We start from the raw sequence: 12,923 nt of genomic DNA on the forward strand, positions 1-12,923 counted from the left end.
GCATATTCTCCTTTAAACTGTTTTCCTCCCTTGGGCCCTACAGTTCCAAGGTCATCTGAGCTAGTGGCCTTTCCTCCCTTAGGGTTGGATCCGACTGGCAGGCTAATTTCAGCTCCTACCCCTGCCTTGGTTTCCTCAACTCTGGCTGTGTCAGAGCCAAGACATCAAGTTCGGGAGTGTCTGGGTTGGGTTTGATTCTACTTTCAGGGTCTTCTCTCCCCTTAAAGCCTCTGCTCTTGATAGATCATCTGTGGATTCTGTGTTAATGCAGGTTGGAGCAGTTGTGGAGTCCAGTGCGTTTCTGGGGTCTTTGGATCCTAGATCTGTCAGCCTGCTTAAGATGTTCTTCATCTCACATTGCTGCAGTCCTAACACTAGGGTAGTCCGCTGTCCCAGTCGGCCCGAATACCAAAGTATAAGGCTGACGTCGGTCAAGGCGCATTAGTCTGACGTCAGGACGTCAGGGAACAAATGCGCATGACCGACGTCATATCCTCAGTCTTTTTTGCCGCATGGTCCGATGCAGAAGCAGTATTGCGAGTGCAGGTTGGCGTTCTGAAATTTTCTGAAGTCGGAGTTTCAGACCGAATCAAAGTTGGCTAAGTACCCGTTGGGAATATTTTGGTTTTCTTGCCTCAGTATTTAACCGGATGTCAGAAAAAGTGAATAACTGTATTTCTTGTGGGAAACAGATACCTCATAGGGATTACCATACCTTGTGTATACCTTGCTTAGGGCCTGAGCACGGCGTTGTTGGATGTCGCTCTTGTGCTAGATTTAACAAACGCACTATAAAGAGAGGATTAGACTGTGCCAGGTTAGTTTTGGGAAGCGTTGTAATTATAAAATGCCGTCGGATGCTCCGACGCCCGCTTCGTCTAAAAAGCGCAAGGACAAAGCAGCAAAGCCTAGGTTGGAAGAACCGTCTGTCCCGGACGTCGGTTCTTTAGAGGGCTCGGTGGAGCCGGAGGTTCTGCCAGAAGTTTCTTTGGAGTCTCAGGGAGAGACTTTACTGTTACAAGATGTGTCCTCTCAGGAGGTAGGCCAGGCTGAAGGGGCTTCTCAGGTAGCTGTTCTCCCCTCCCTTCCTAAGGTGGTTAGGCCCTCCCCTTCTGTTTCCAAGGCTTCTTCGAGAGGCAGGCCAGGTTTAACTTCAGTGGGTGTCTCTCCTAGTTCTTCAGGGTCTCTGCCTAAGAAACATATGCTTAAAATGGCAGAAGATTTGATTACTATGATTAGAGGTTCTATGCCCCCTCCTGATAAGAGGCCTAGGGTGGAACCTGAGCTTGAGAGTTTTGAGCAGTGTTCGGAGGCTTCTGAGTCTTACAGGAGTATCCTCCTTATTCTGATTCTGATGTAGATGATTCTACTCCTTGCTTCTCCTCCTGAGGATTTTTCTTTTTCAGAGACTCTTCATTCCATGAGGGAGCATTTTAAATGGGAAGGTCAAGATTTCTCTGATTCCAGGAAAAGGCTTAGGGAATTTTGTTTCTACCCCAGCATAGGCCTTTAGCTATACCTCCTGTTCTGGATGTGGTGGAAGATGTTTTTGCAGAGGCTTCCCTGAACCCTGATTCTTTGCCTCCTACCCCAGTTAAACCGGATAGGTATTATAGGGTGCCTGAAGCTCATAAGTAAAAGAGTCCTAGGGCAGACCCAGAAACTGTTTCTCAGGGGCCTAAAGGTGTTAAGGCTTCTGTTGTTAAAAATCCTGTTCCTCCTGATAAAGAGGCAAGGGCTTTGGATAGATGGGGAAAGAAGGTGTATACTTCTTCCACTTTAGCCATGAGGGCTTTGAATTGCCAGTTCCACATGTTAAAATACCAAAATTATCTCCTTTCACAATTGAAGTCTAAGGTGGATGCTCTGGCGGAAGGTATTGAGTGTAAAGAGTTGCAGGATTTAGTTCATGTTTCTGAACAGGTGGGTAAGCATTCCTTGCAATGTGGTTTTGATGCTGTACAGGCCTCTTCGAGGGTGGCTGCCACTGGTTCTGTTCTTATGAGGCACGCCTGGCTGAGGGATCAGAATTTAGCTGAGCATGTTAAGACAAGGATTTTAGATGCTCCGTTACAATCTGATGTGTTGTTTGGTTCGCCTGTGGAAGCAGTTTTAAAGAAAATGGAGGACAAGGCTAAGTCTATGCAGACTGTTAAAGATTTTTTGCAGGGTCAGCCTCCGAAGTTTAGTAGAAATTGGCCTACTAAGGGGTGGACATATCCTTCTTATGATTCCCAGTCTAGGGGTAGGTCTAGGCGTGGTAGGGGCAGAGCTCAAGGTTCTTTTAGGCCTAGAACAGGGAGTTCACCTGCTCAGTCTTCTGGTGAGGGCAGGGGTCAGTCCTTTCGTAAACAGACCCAATAACCTGCCTTTTCAGCTGCCAGAGCCTTCTCGTCTGGCAGCACCTTTGGGAGGAAGGCTGGCACTTTTCAAAGAAAATTGGAGTTTAATTACCCAAGACAGATGGGTATTGGATATCATTCACCACGGTTACAGGTTTTATTTCCATACCTTGCCTCCTTTCAAAGGCATGCCAGACATTCCTCCTCTACAAAGAAAAGAGGCTCACAAGCAAATTTCTCTGTTACTCCAAATAGGGGCCATTCAGCCGGTTCCTGTGCCAGAAAGGGGCCTAGGATTTTATTCTCGCCTGTTCCTAGTACCAAAAAGGGGAACACGTGGAGACCAATTTTGGATTTATCTATCCTCAACACTTATCTGGACATTCCCAAGTTCAAAATGTTGACGTTACAACAGCTTTTACCTCTGCTGGGCAAAGATCACTGGATGGTAACTTTAGATCTCAAGGAGGCTTACCTTCATGTGCCTATCAGACTAAGTTGCAGGAAGTATCTGCGTTTTCGAGCTGGGAATTCCCATGATCAGTTCTCTGCATTGCCCTTTGGCTTATCTACTGCCCAGAGTATTCACAAAGTTCTGGCTCCAGTGATAGCTTACTTCAGGCTAAAAGGAATACAAATCTATCCTTACTTGGACGACTGCCTGATTCTGGCTCAAGAAAAGGAAGACCCTTTTCAGCATTTGGAATATGTGATAGCAGTGCTAAGATGCCTGGGGTATTCTGTGAACGAAATAAAGTCCAGTCTAGTACCCTCTCAAGACATGTGCTTTCTGGGTGTGAGACTGAATACAGCAACCCAGATGGCCTTAATTAACCCCGGACAAACAAAAGAATCTTTCCCTTTACTTCCATCAACTATCTCTTCAGTCCGGGCTGACAGCAAGGACAGTCCTTCAAGCCTTAGGGTTCATGGCATCTTGTATTCTGGTGCTTCCCAATGCCAAACTGCATATGAGGAAGCTGCAATGGTATCTCAAAAATGTATGGACACAGCACTGCCAGGATTTGGACACTGTCATTCAAATAATACCTTGCATTCAAAAGGAATTTTTGTGGTGGGCTCAGGAATGTCACCTAAACAAGGGACTCTCTGTGACCCGGCCAGAGGCGAGTCAGATTCTAACGACAGATGCCTCAGACATAGCTTGGGGAGCTCATCTGAATGGAAAGTGGATACAAGACAAGTGGCCTGCCAGACTACAGCATCTACATATCAACATAAAGGAGATGTTAGCAGTCCAGTTTGCATTAATGGCTTTCAAAGAGTTACTTCTTCCAGGGCAGGTGTTGATTCTAACAGACAACACAACTGTCATGTGGTACATCAACAAACAAGGGGGAACACATTCTTATCCTCTATGCAGGCAAGCAATGATTTTGTGGGAGACTGCGCTCAGCTTGCAACTAAATCTTCAGGCAAGGTTTCTGCCGGGAGCACAGAACTCCTTAGCAGATGTGTTAAGCAGGCAAATCATGGATCCCCACGAGTGGAAACTGGATCTTCATGTATTTCGAAAATTGACAGTGTCATGGGGAACTCCAGACATAGATCTGTTTGCTTCTCCACTAAACCACCAGCTGCCAAAGTTTTGCGAAAAGGTTTCATCACACAGCTTGGAAAGTGGATGCTCTTTCTTTCAGTTGGAAAAATCTTCATGTGTATGCCTTTCCACCTCTGCCTCTCCTCCCAAAGGTACTCCTAAAGGTCAGACAAGACAAGCCAAGGATGATTTTAATAGCTCCAGATTGGCCTCGGCAACACTGGTACCCATTACTGAGGAGTCTGGTAAGGAAGCCTCCATGGCCTTTACCTTTGATTCCGCACCTATTGTCTCAGAGGGACGGTCATCTACTCAATGTCAAGCTTCACTCTCTTCATCTAACAGCCTGGCATATTCTGTTTTGAACCACAGCAGGTCTCAACTTCCTCAACAAGTTTTGAATGTGATTATGGAAGCCAGAAGACCTAGTACAAGGAAAGTGTACAGAAAAATGGAAGAGATTTTTATTTTGGAGTGCAGCAAAGGATTTGGAGGTTTCTGAGCCTAATTTGAGTGTGGCTCTTCAATATCTTACTGAGTTATTGGACAAAGGTTTGTCTTTCTCTTCCATTAAGATTCATGCTGCAGCAATTTCAGCTCACTATGATTGTGACCCACCATTGTTTTCTCATCCTTTGTTCAAGCAATTTCTTAGAGGGGCAAAGAATATAAGACCCCACGTAGAGCTCCTACTCCTGCTTGGGACCTCAATTTTGTGTTGGAGAAACTTACTCTACAACCTTTTGAGCCTCGGCTACTGCTGAATTGAAATACTTGTCATGGAAGACTGCTTTTTGTTGGCCATTACTTCTGCAAGAAGGGTTTCTGAATTGCAGGCCCTTATGGCGGTTGAGCCTTTTGATTTTCCATAAGGATAGGGTATCATTACGTACTAATCCTTCCTTTATGCCTAAGGTGGTTTCTAGTGTGGCTTTAAACCAAACTATTCATTTGCCTACTTTTTATGCAGATCCCCAAAATAAGGGGGAAAAGATTTTGCACACTTTAGATGTACACAGGCAGTTGCGTTATTATTTAAGCAGGACTAAGGATTTTAGGCAGTCTCAGCAGTTGTTTGTTTCTTTTGCTTTGAGTTCTCAGGGCAAGCCGGTGTCAAAACAAACTATTTCTAAGTGAATTGGGTTTTGCATTGCATTTTGTTATTCCCATTATGGCAAGGAGATTCCAGCTGGGATTAGGCCTCATTCCACTAGGGCTACTGCCACTTCAACAGCATTTCTAAGGGGGGTGGCAACTAAGGATATTTTGGAGGCAGCTACTTGGAGTTCAGTGCATACTTTCTCTAAGCATTACCACCTTCCTCTCTACTCTAAATCTAGGGCTGGTTTTGCCACGGCTATTTTGCAGGGCATGTTGACAGCTCCTGCTTCTTTATGATTTGCCAGCCTCCCTTACCTCTGCTTTGGGATTCTACCCAAGTGTTAGGACTGCAGCAATGTGAGATGAAGAACATAGTACAGTTTTGTACCTACCATAAATCTAGATGTTGAAGATCCACATTGCTGCAGTCCAATTCCTCCCTCCTTCCCTCTGTGTTTAGGGGTGGTTGTGTGGGTGGGGTTGTACTTTTGTAAATTTGTATATATTGTACATATATTTGGTACAGGAGTGTTTGGTGTTTTTTGGTTTTGGCCTTATCTTTTTAGGGTCTTCTGACATCTGGGGCAAGAAAAGACTGAGGATATGACGTCGGTCATGCGCATTTGTTCCCTGACGTCTTGACGTCAGACTAATGCGCCTTGACCGACGTCAGCCTTATACTTTGGTATTCGGGCCGACTGGGACAGCGGACTACCCTAGTGTTAGGACTGCAGCAATGTGGATCTTCGAACATCTACATTTATGGTAGGTACAAAACTGTACTTTTCTGCCCTTGACATTGTGGAGAAGATGCTGTTATCCTGTCAGGAGGAGTGGTCAGGTGCAGCCGGTAGCCCCCCCTTTTTTGACGTCCATGCTTGTGGACATGCTTCAGTCTGCTCTGGAACAGCTCACTCTGTGCTATCTAGTCTGCCCTTCCTTCACATCCCCCAATCTCTTCCGTTTTCTCACTGAATTCTCCAGGGAGGGAAGTTTCAAGCAAGAGGCAGCACCTGGATTCTCCTGAAAAGTTCCTCACAGAGGATACCGACCACAAGGAAGAAGGGTTCACCTAAATTTCCCCACAAGGATGTCTCCTTTGCTGATGTTCTTCGTGTTTCACTGTTTCAGTCATTACATTTGGGTAGTCTGCTGGCAGGTTGCCATCAGTTGGCCTGAATAACAAAGTCTTGGGTCCTGCGTCGGTTGCTGTCTTTTCTTCCATGATGTCAGGTCATTAGGGGTAAAAAACATGCAGCCAATGCTGTTTTTAATCCATCTTTCTTGCCGTGCGGTGCCCGAAGCAGAAGCAGTTAGCAAGTGCCGGTCGGCCGACTCCTGAAATTTTCATTTTTGAGTTTCAGAACCGAAGTCTTCAACCTAAAGCAAAGTACCCTATTGGGGAACTTTTTTATTGCTCCTTATTACTTGTGGGAAGCAAATACCTCATAAGGATTTTCATTCGTACTGTATTCCTTGCCTAGGCCCTGACCATAGTGTGCCTTGCTGTCAGTTTTGTGCTAAATTTAGCCAACGCACTATTAAGCTTCGGTATAGTTTTGCTTCTAAATATTTTGGCTCAAGATTTAACTATTCAGAAATGTTGTCAGTTAGCAATCAGACTACCGCAATTCACAAAAAATACAAAGAAAAATACAGAGACAGACCGTCGAGGTCCAAAACCGACAACAAAGCTTCTCCTAAGCCATTCACCGGTTCGCCGGTACTCAGTGAGGCACTTTCGCAGCCCCTGATGTCCGCTACTTTTGATTTGCAGGCCTCTACCAAGACCCATTCGGAGTCTGGTATGCCGCTAGACATTTCCAAGTATTGAACCCACGGATGTCTCTCCCTTAGATGGGTCTGGAGCCGCTGAGCAGGCACCGGCATTTGAGGGTGTTTTCAGGCCTAAAGATTTGTATATTAAACTGACGCCATCATCAAAAACAAGGCCAAAACCAACTTCTATGTCTAAAAAAATGACTTATGAGCCACATGTTCACACCCCTATGCCTAAAAAAACTAATTATCAAAATGACTGAGGATTTAATTACCTTGATCAGGGGTTCCTAACTCCCTACTGCTAAGAGGCCTAGGCAAGGCACTGATTATGATTCTTCAGATCAGGTTTCCATTTCTTCTGAGTCCTCTTCTGATCAGGAATTTTCTATTCCCCCTTATGAGGACTCTGATGCAGAAGAATCCATCCCTTCTGCTTCTCCTCCTGAGGATTTTTCTTTTGGAGAAACTTTGCATACCTTAAGGGAACATTTTCATTGGGAGAGTCAGGATTTTTCAGAATCCAAAAAGAGGCTTAGGGATTTCCTCCTTCTTCCTCCTCAGCATAGGCCTTTGGCTATACCTCCTGTTTTAGACATTGTTGATGATGTTTTCTCAGAATCCAGCATGGCTCCTGATTCCCTGCCTCCGGCTCCTAGTAAGCCAGACAGATATTACAGGGTTCCTGACTCCCACAAGTTTCTTTTCAAAAACCCTACTGCTGATCCTGAAACAATTTCTCAGGGTCCCAAGGGTGTTAAGGCTTCTACTTCTAAAAATCCTACCCCTTCTAATAGAGACTCCAGGGCGCTGGATAGATGGGGGTAAGAAGGTTTACAAGTCTGCAACCCTGGCAGTCAGGGTTTTAAGCTGTCAGTTTCATATGCTTAAATATCAGCAGCATGTCATGGGCTTACTGAAACAGAAAATTATGTTGATTTCTGACTGTGTGGAAAATAGAGTTACAGGATTTATTGCATTCAGCTGAACAAGTTGGAAAGCATACTGTTGGGCTACCTCTATGTATTTGAATCCCTGTTCACCCCCTTTGGAGGTCATTCTAGACTTTCCAGAAGAGTTGTTTAACTTCAGGTTCCAGTTATTCTGCTGTTAAGGTTCATTTGGCAGCTATTTCCAATTTCCATATTGGAAGGGGCAATTTGCCTTTGGCTTCTCAATTTTGAAGGCTTTGCTCAAGGGTAACTTTTTTTTTTTTACTTCCTCCAGTTGGGATTTTGTCCATTCATGGGATTTTACCCTTCACGCTTCAGGTGCTGGCTGCACCTCCCTTTGAAACTTCTGCTACAGTTGACTTGAAGTTTTTGTCTTGGAGGAGGTTCTCCAGAGTAAAGGACAGTCTAAAAAGTCTGTCTGTCTTCAGAATTTTTCCTTCTTCCCTCCCTTGCAAGTCTGAACGTTCATTTCTTTCTTTGGCAGCAGCCATATGGGTTCTGAGAGTGATTCATCATGGATAGAAATGGCAGTGGGAAGCTCTCCCTTTTTGGGGATTCCTTCTGATCCTTGAGATCAGACTTCTCGTCCCGTCCCCCCCCAGGACTTCCTTCCGTTAATAGGTAAAGGCTTAGATCTTTCATTTTGAAGTAAGTTTGTAACAATTCTAATGTTCAAAATGCTATTTCTTCACAACCTATGGCTTGTCATTATCAGTTTGTTTTTTTGTGACCCTAGATTTAAAGATGCTTATCACATTTCTGTAGCACCAAAGTTCAGACATTTCTTAAGGTTTTCTGTGTCTGGGTCACACACTTCAGTTCTCTGTATTACACTTTGGTCTATCTACTGGTCCAAGGGTGTTTACAAAGTGTCTAGCTCCAGAGATAGTCTACTGCAGACTGCAAGGTCTTCATACTGTTCCTTATTTAGATGAGTTGTTTGTTATCTTTTCAAATTCTTTTTTACAAAGTATCAGGAATCTGTCACTTGGTTAGTGATCCCCTACACAGACTGAGGTTTCAGAACATTCAAAAATCTTTTGACACCATCTTGTAGAATTATTTTTCTGGGATGTTTCCTAGATACCTCAGTTCAGAGAGCTTTTCATCCACAGCTAAAAGTAGATCTTTATCTAGATCAATTCCTGAGTTTTTCCATTCAAGAAAAAATATTTCAGCAAGCGAGTTTCTCAGGATACTAGAGTTTGTGGCTTCTGTAATTCTTACGATTCTCATGATTTGTCTGGCATGATGCCTCTTGAAAAAGATTCAATAGTACCTAAAATCAGTATGGTTCCGGCATCCCCCTGACATTCCAGGTTCCTATTTTTGGATTTGTTGAAAGGGAACTTCATTGTAGAGAGACCACTTGCATCTGAATCCAGGTGTCACAAACACTTACACTCTCTCTCTGTCAGGGCTTGCTCTACAAGGAATATGGCTATCACCACAGCTCTCTAAATGGGGTCTCAACTCAAGCCATTATGAAAGCAGCACCCTGGTCATTTAACATCTTTTCCAGACATTACAGTTTAGGGGCTGTGTCCAGGGCCAGGGCAGGGTTTTCTTTGGCCATCGTGCAGAGTCTGGTCTCTCCTGCTTCCATAAGAAGTGAGCAACCCAACTTTGGCCAACTCAGAGTAATCCCAAGAGTCTGTACTGCAACAGTGAGCTGTGAAGAACATGTGCAGTTGTGTTAGGAACATGCCATAATTGTAGATGCTCTAGTATATTCACTGCTGCAGTACCAGTTACCTCCCTCCATCCCTTCTTTCTCCTAACACATACCTTGTGTTGGGGTGTTTAGCCTATTCACCTTCCTCTACTACATGTTAAGGTTCTACTCCAGATGTTCTCTTTTAACCTCTTGGCTCCAGCACTGGACATGTCATGCTTTGGACCTTAAGGAAGTATGGCTTGTAGTCTGGGGTAAGAAAGTCTTCAAGATGTTGTTTGCTGAGTGTCCTTTATACCACTGACATCCTGACATCAAAAAGAGAAGGTGTCCACTGGGCCAAAGGGGATCCAGTATCTGTCTGCCTGGGAAGACATGATCGACAAACCATGATGCTTTGCTAGAGATAGTCTGCACCTGTCACCCCTGAGATTCAGGTTACTGGCTAAAGCTCTTGCCACCCCTATATTGCCTTTTTTAGGCAAGGTTCAAAGGACAAAACCACCACCGTAACAGATACAAGCATGCAAAGTCTGAAGGTAATGCTACTCAATGCTAGAAGTCTAAACCTCAAAATGCACTCTCTCGAGGCACTCCTAAAAATGGAGAACATCGATATCTGTGCAGTAACTGAGATCTGGTTCAAGGCTCCAGAGAGCACCCCTGCAGTACTAGGCTACAACTCTTACCACACTTTTTGGCCACAAAACCAAGACCAAAACACTAAAGGTGGAGGAGTGTCCATATTCACCAAGGATATTCACACCTCCAGGCTAGTTGCCCAACACAATGCATCTGAAATTCTCCAGGTGCAACTAACACTAGGTAAGACTGCAATCCAAATTGTACCATGCCCCAAGATTCTCACTACATCTTTATAAACATACTGGAAAATATTAAGATACAACCAAACACCCTAGTACTGGGTGATTTCAACTACCCTGCCATTAACTGGGAAAACTACTTTGGTACCAACACCTTTTCCCATTGGTTCTTAGAATTCATAAATTTTAATGCCCTGGATCAACTAATCCATTGTCCCACCAGGGGCTCCAATATCCTAGACCTGGTCATTACCAATATGGGAGATAGATGCTCCACACCAGTGGTCACCCTCTCATTGATCAGGTCTGACCGTAAGCAAAATCACCCTTGACATCCACATCCCACCCCCAGTAAGGAAACCTCTGTAAAAAATTTCTCCAAAGCCAACTTCATGCTACTAAAGTCAGAAGTGACAAACTTCATGACACCCATGCAGACGGGATCTGAAAGTTCAACTGCTGAATCCTACACTAAGGCACTGTATGAGCACAACCATTCGTGCATGAATCGTGCCATCCCAAATAGAACCAAGATGCTCTCCTCCAAAAAAGAAAGCCAATCTGGTGGTCCCCTGCTATAAACAAACTATACAACAGAAGGAAGAAACTGTTTCAGAAAAGAGGAAAATCCCAGGATACAAAAAACTCCCTCACCAGCCTCAGTAAGAAGCTGAGATCCCTCATAAAATCCTCAAAAGCTAGTTATGAAAATAAAATTGCCAAAGATTCCAAAGACAACCACAAGGCATTCTATAGTTATGTCAAGAATCTAAATGGCAATGCTCAGATCTGCTCTGAGCTACAACAGAATGGCATTAGAGATACTGATCCCAAGGATATTGCCAATTTCCTGGCAGATCGAGTTAGTGCCAAAGTCACCCCCCAAAGGGCCCATCTCAATACCAAAAGATTGCCAAATTCTGGTAATCATGGCCACACATGTAGAAACCGCACTCTCCAAAGCTAAGAATACAGCATTCATGGGACCAGATGACATCCCAGGCTGTGTACTACATGAACTACAAAATGAACTGGCACCTCACCTGAGTGTCATGTTTAATCATAGTCTCACCTCAGGCTTCATGCCCACTGAGTGGCACACAGCTATGGTTATTCCACTCCACAAGGGGGGATCCACCGTCCCATCAGTCTGATGAGCCTGATCTGCAAGGGCATGGAACGCATTGTCATGGAACTTATAAACAGACATTGGCAACCTTCAAACACTGGACCCCACCCAGTTTGGGTTTGTGAAGGGCCGATCTTGTCTCCCAAACCTGACTGACTTCTTTGAATCAGTCTCCAGAGCTGTGGGCGAGGGTAAGGCGGTCCACAGCCTATCTGGACCTCACCAAGGCCTTCGACACCATCCCCCACTCTGGAATCATAGATAAACTTACTAAGCTGGGCATAAATCCCTATGTCACTCGATGGGTTGCCAACTGGCTTACTGACAGAACCCAGACTGTAAAAGTAGCCAACCCCAAATCCAGCTCTAGACTCAGTCCTGGGACCATTCTTGTTTGGCATCTACTTCTCTGAAGTACAGGCCAACACTAAGGGACTCTGGCTAACAAAGTTCACAGATGACTACAAACTGGGAGCCATTACTGAATCCCCAAATGATGTGGATATTCTACAGAAGGGCCTTACAGAAACAGATGCCTGGTGCCAGAGCCATGGGCTTAAGCTTAATGCCAAGAAATGTGTAGTTATCCCCTTTGGAAAAAAAACATGTACCCATGAATTACCACATAGGTGGCAGTACACTAAACATCGAAAGTGTGATGAGAGACTTGGACACAGGTGGACAGTGGTCTCACCTTCGATAACCATATCGCCACAACAGTCAGGAAATCCTTCTATGTGGCACAACTCATCACTAGGGGCTTTTCATCCAGAAAAAAGGAGGTCATTGTCCCACTGTACTCATCCCTCATTAGACCCATTATAGAGTATAATGCCCCATTTGGTATGTATCTCACAAGACATCTGCAACAGCTGGAAAGGCCACAGAAATACCTCACTAAAAGAATCAGAGGCCTAAAGTAGATGCCATATGCTGACCATCTAAAAAAACTCCAGCTATACTCTGTGGCATATTGTCTACTCAGAGGTGATCTCTGCTTAACATACAAGGCCATGTCAAACCCTGAGCTGTTGGACATGCTCAAGAAATCCCAATCCCTCAGAGCCACATGCTCCAAGGATCTAAACCTTGTCATCACAATGAACAAAACATGCTGGAGGGATAGGTTCCTGACCCAGAGACTCCCCATATTCTGGAATAGACTGCCCATACATGTCAAGCAGAGCGCCTCCTTGGCCCTCTTCAAAAGGAACCTTGATGATTGGATGGGAGAGAGGAAATTCACCCCGGGGAATCATGTCTGTCGCCCTGCTAGACAGGGGTCCAGGGAAGTAAATATTGTGGGAAGAAATATCCAGGGAATTCTTATGGCTAGGCTTGTATAGGCCCTAGGGCCGATAGCCTAGTACCAGCCTATGAAGCTATGAACCAAAGTGAAGAAGGTAAGAGCTGCAGTTTTCAGGCCAGCCTCTTGACTCCTGAAGTGCAGTGAATCTATATGAGCATCTACAATTATGATGTTTCTAAAAAAAAAAAGCACAGCTGTGTAAAATATATGTTGACATACACCACAGTGGATGCATAACCCCAGAAAGGAA

General features: G+C 44.6%; 1 protein-coding gene across 1 annotated transcript in view; it reads left to right on the plus strand.

The window, feature by feature from the left end:
- LOC122816928 (serine incorporator 1-like) overlaps positions 1–12,923 on the plus strand; it is a 583,434-nt gene that overhangs the window by 269,613 nt on the left and 300,898 nt on the right. The window lies entirely within an intron of this gene.

The sequence above is a fragment of the Protopterus annectens genome, chromosome 12.part0 (genome assembly GCF_019279795.1).
Source record: "Protopterus annectens isolate FY-2018-M chromosome 12.part0, PAN1.0, whole genome shotgun sequence".
Lineage (NCBI taxonomy): Eukaryota > Metazoa > Chordata > Ceratodontiformes > Protopteridae > Protopterus > Protopterus annectens.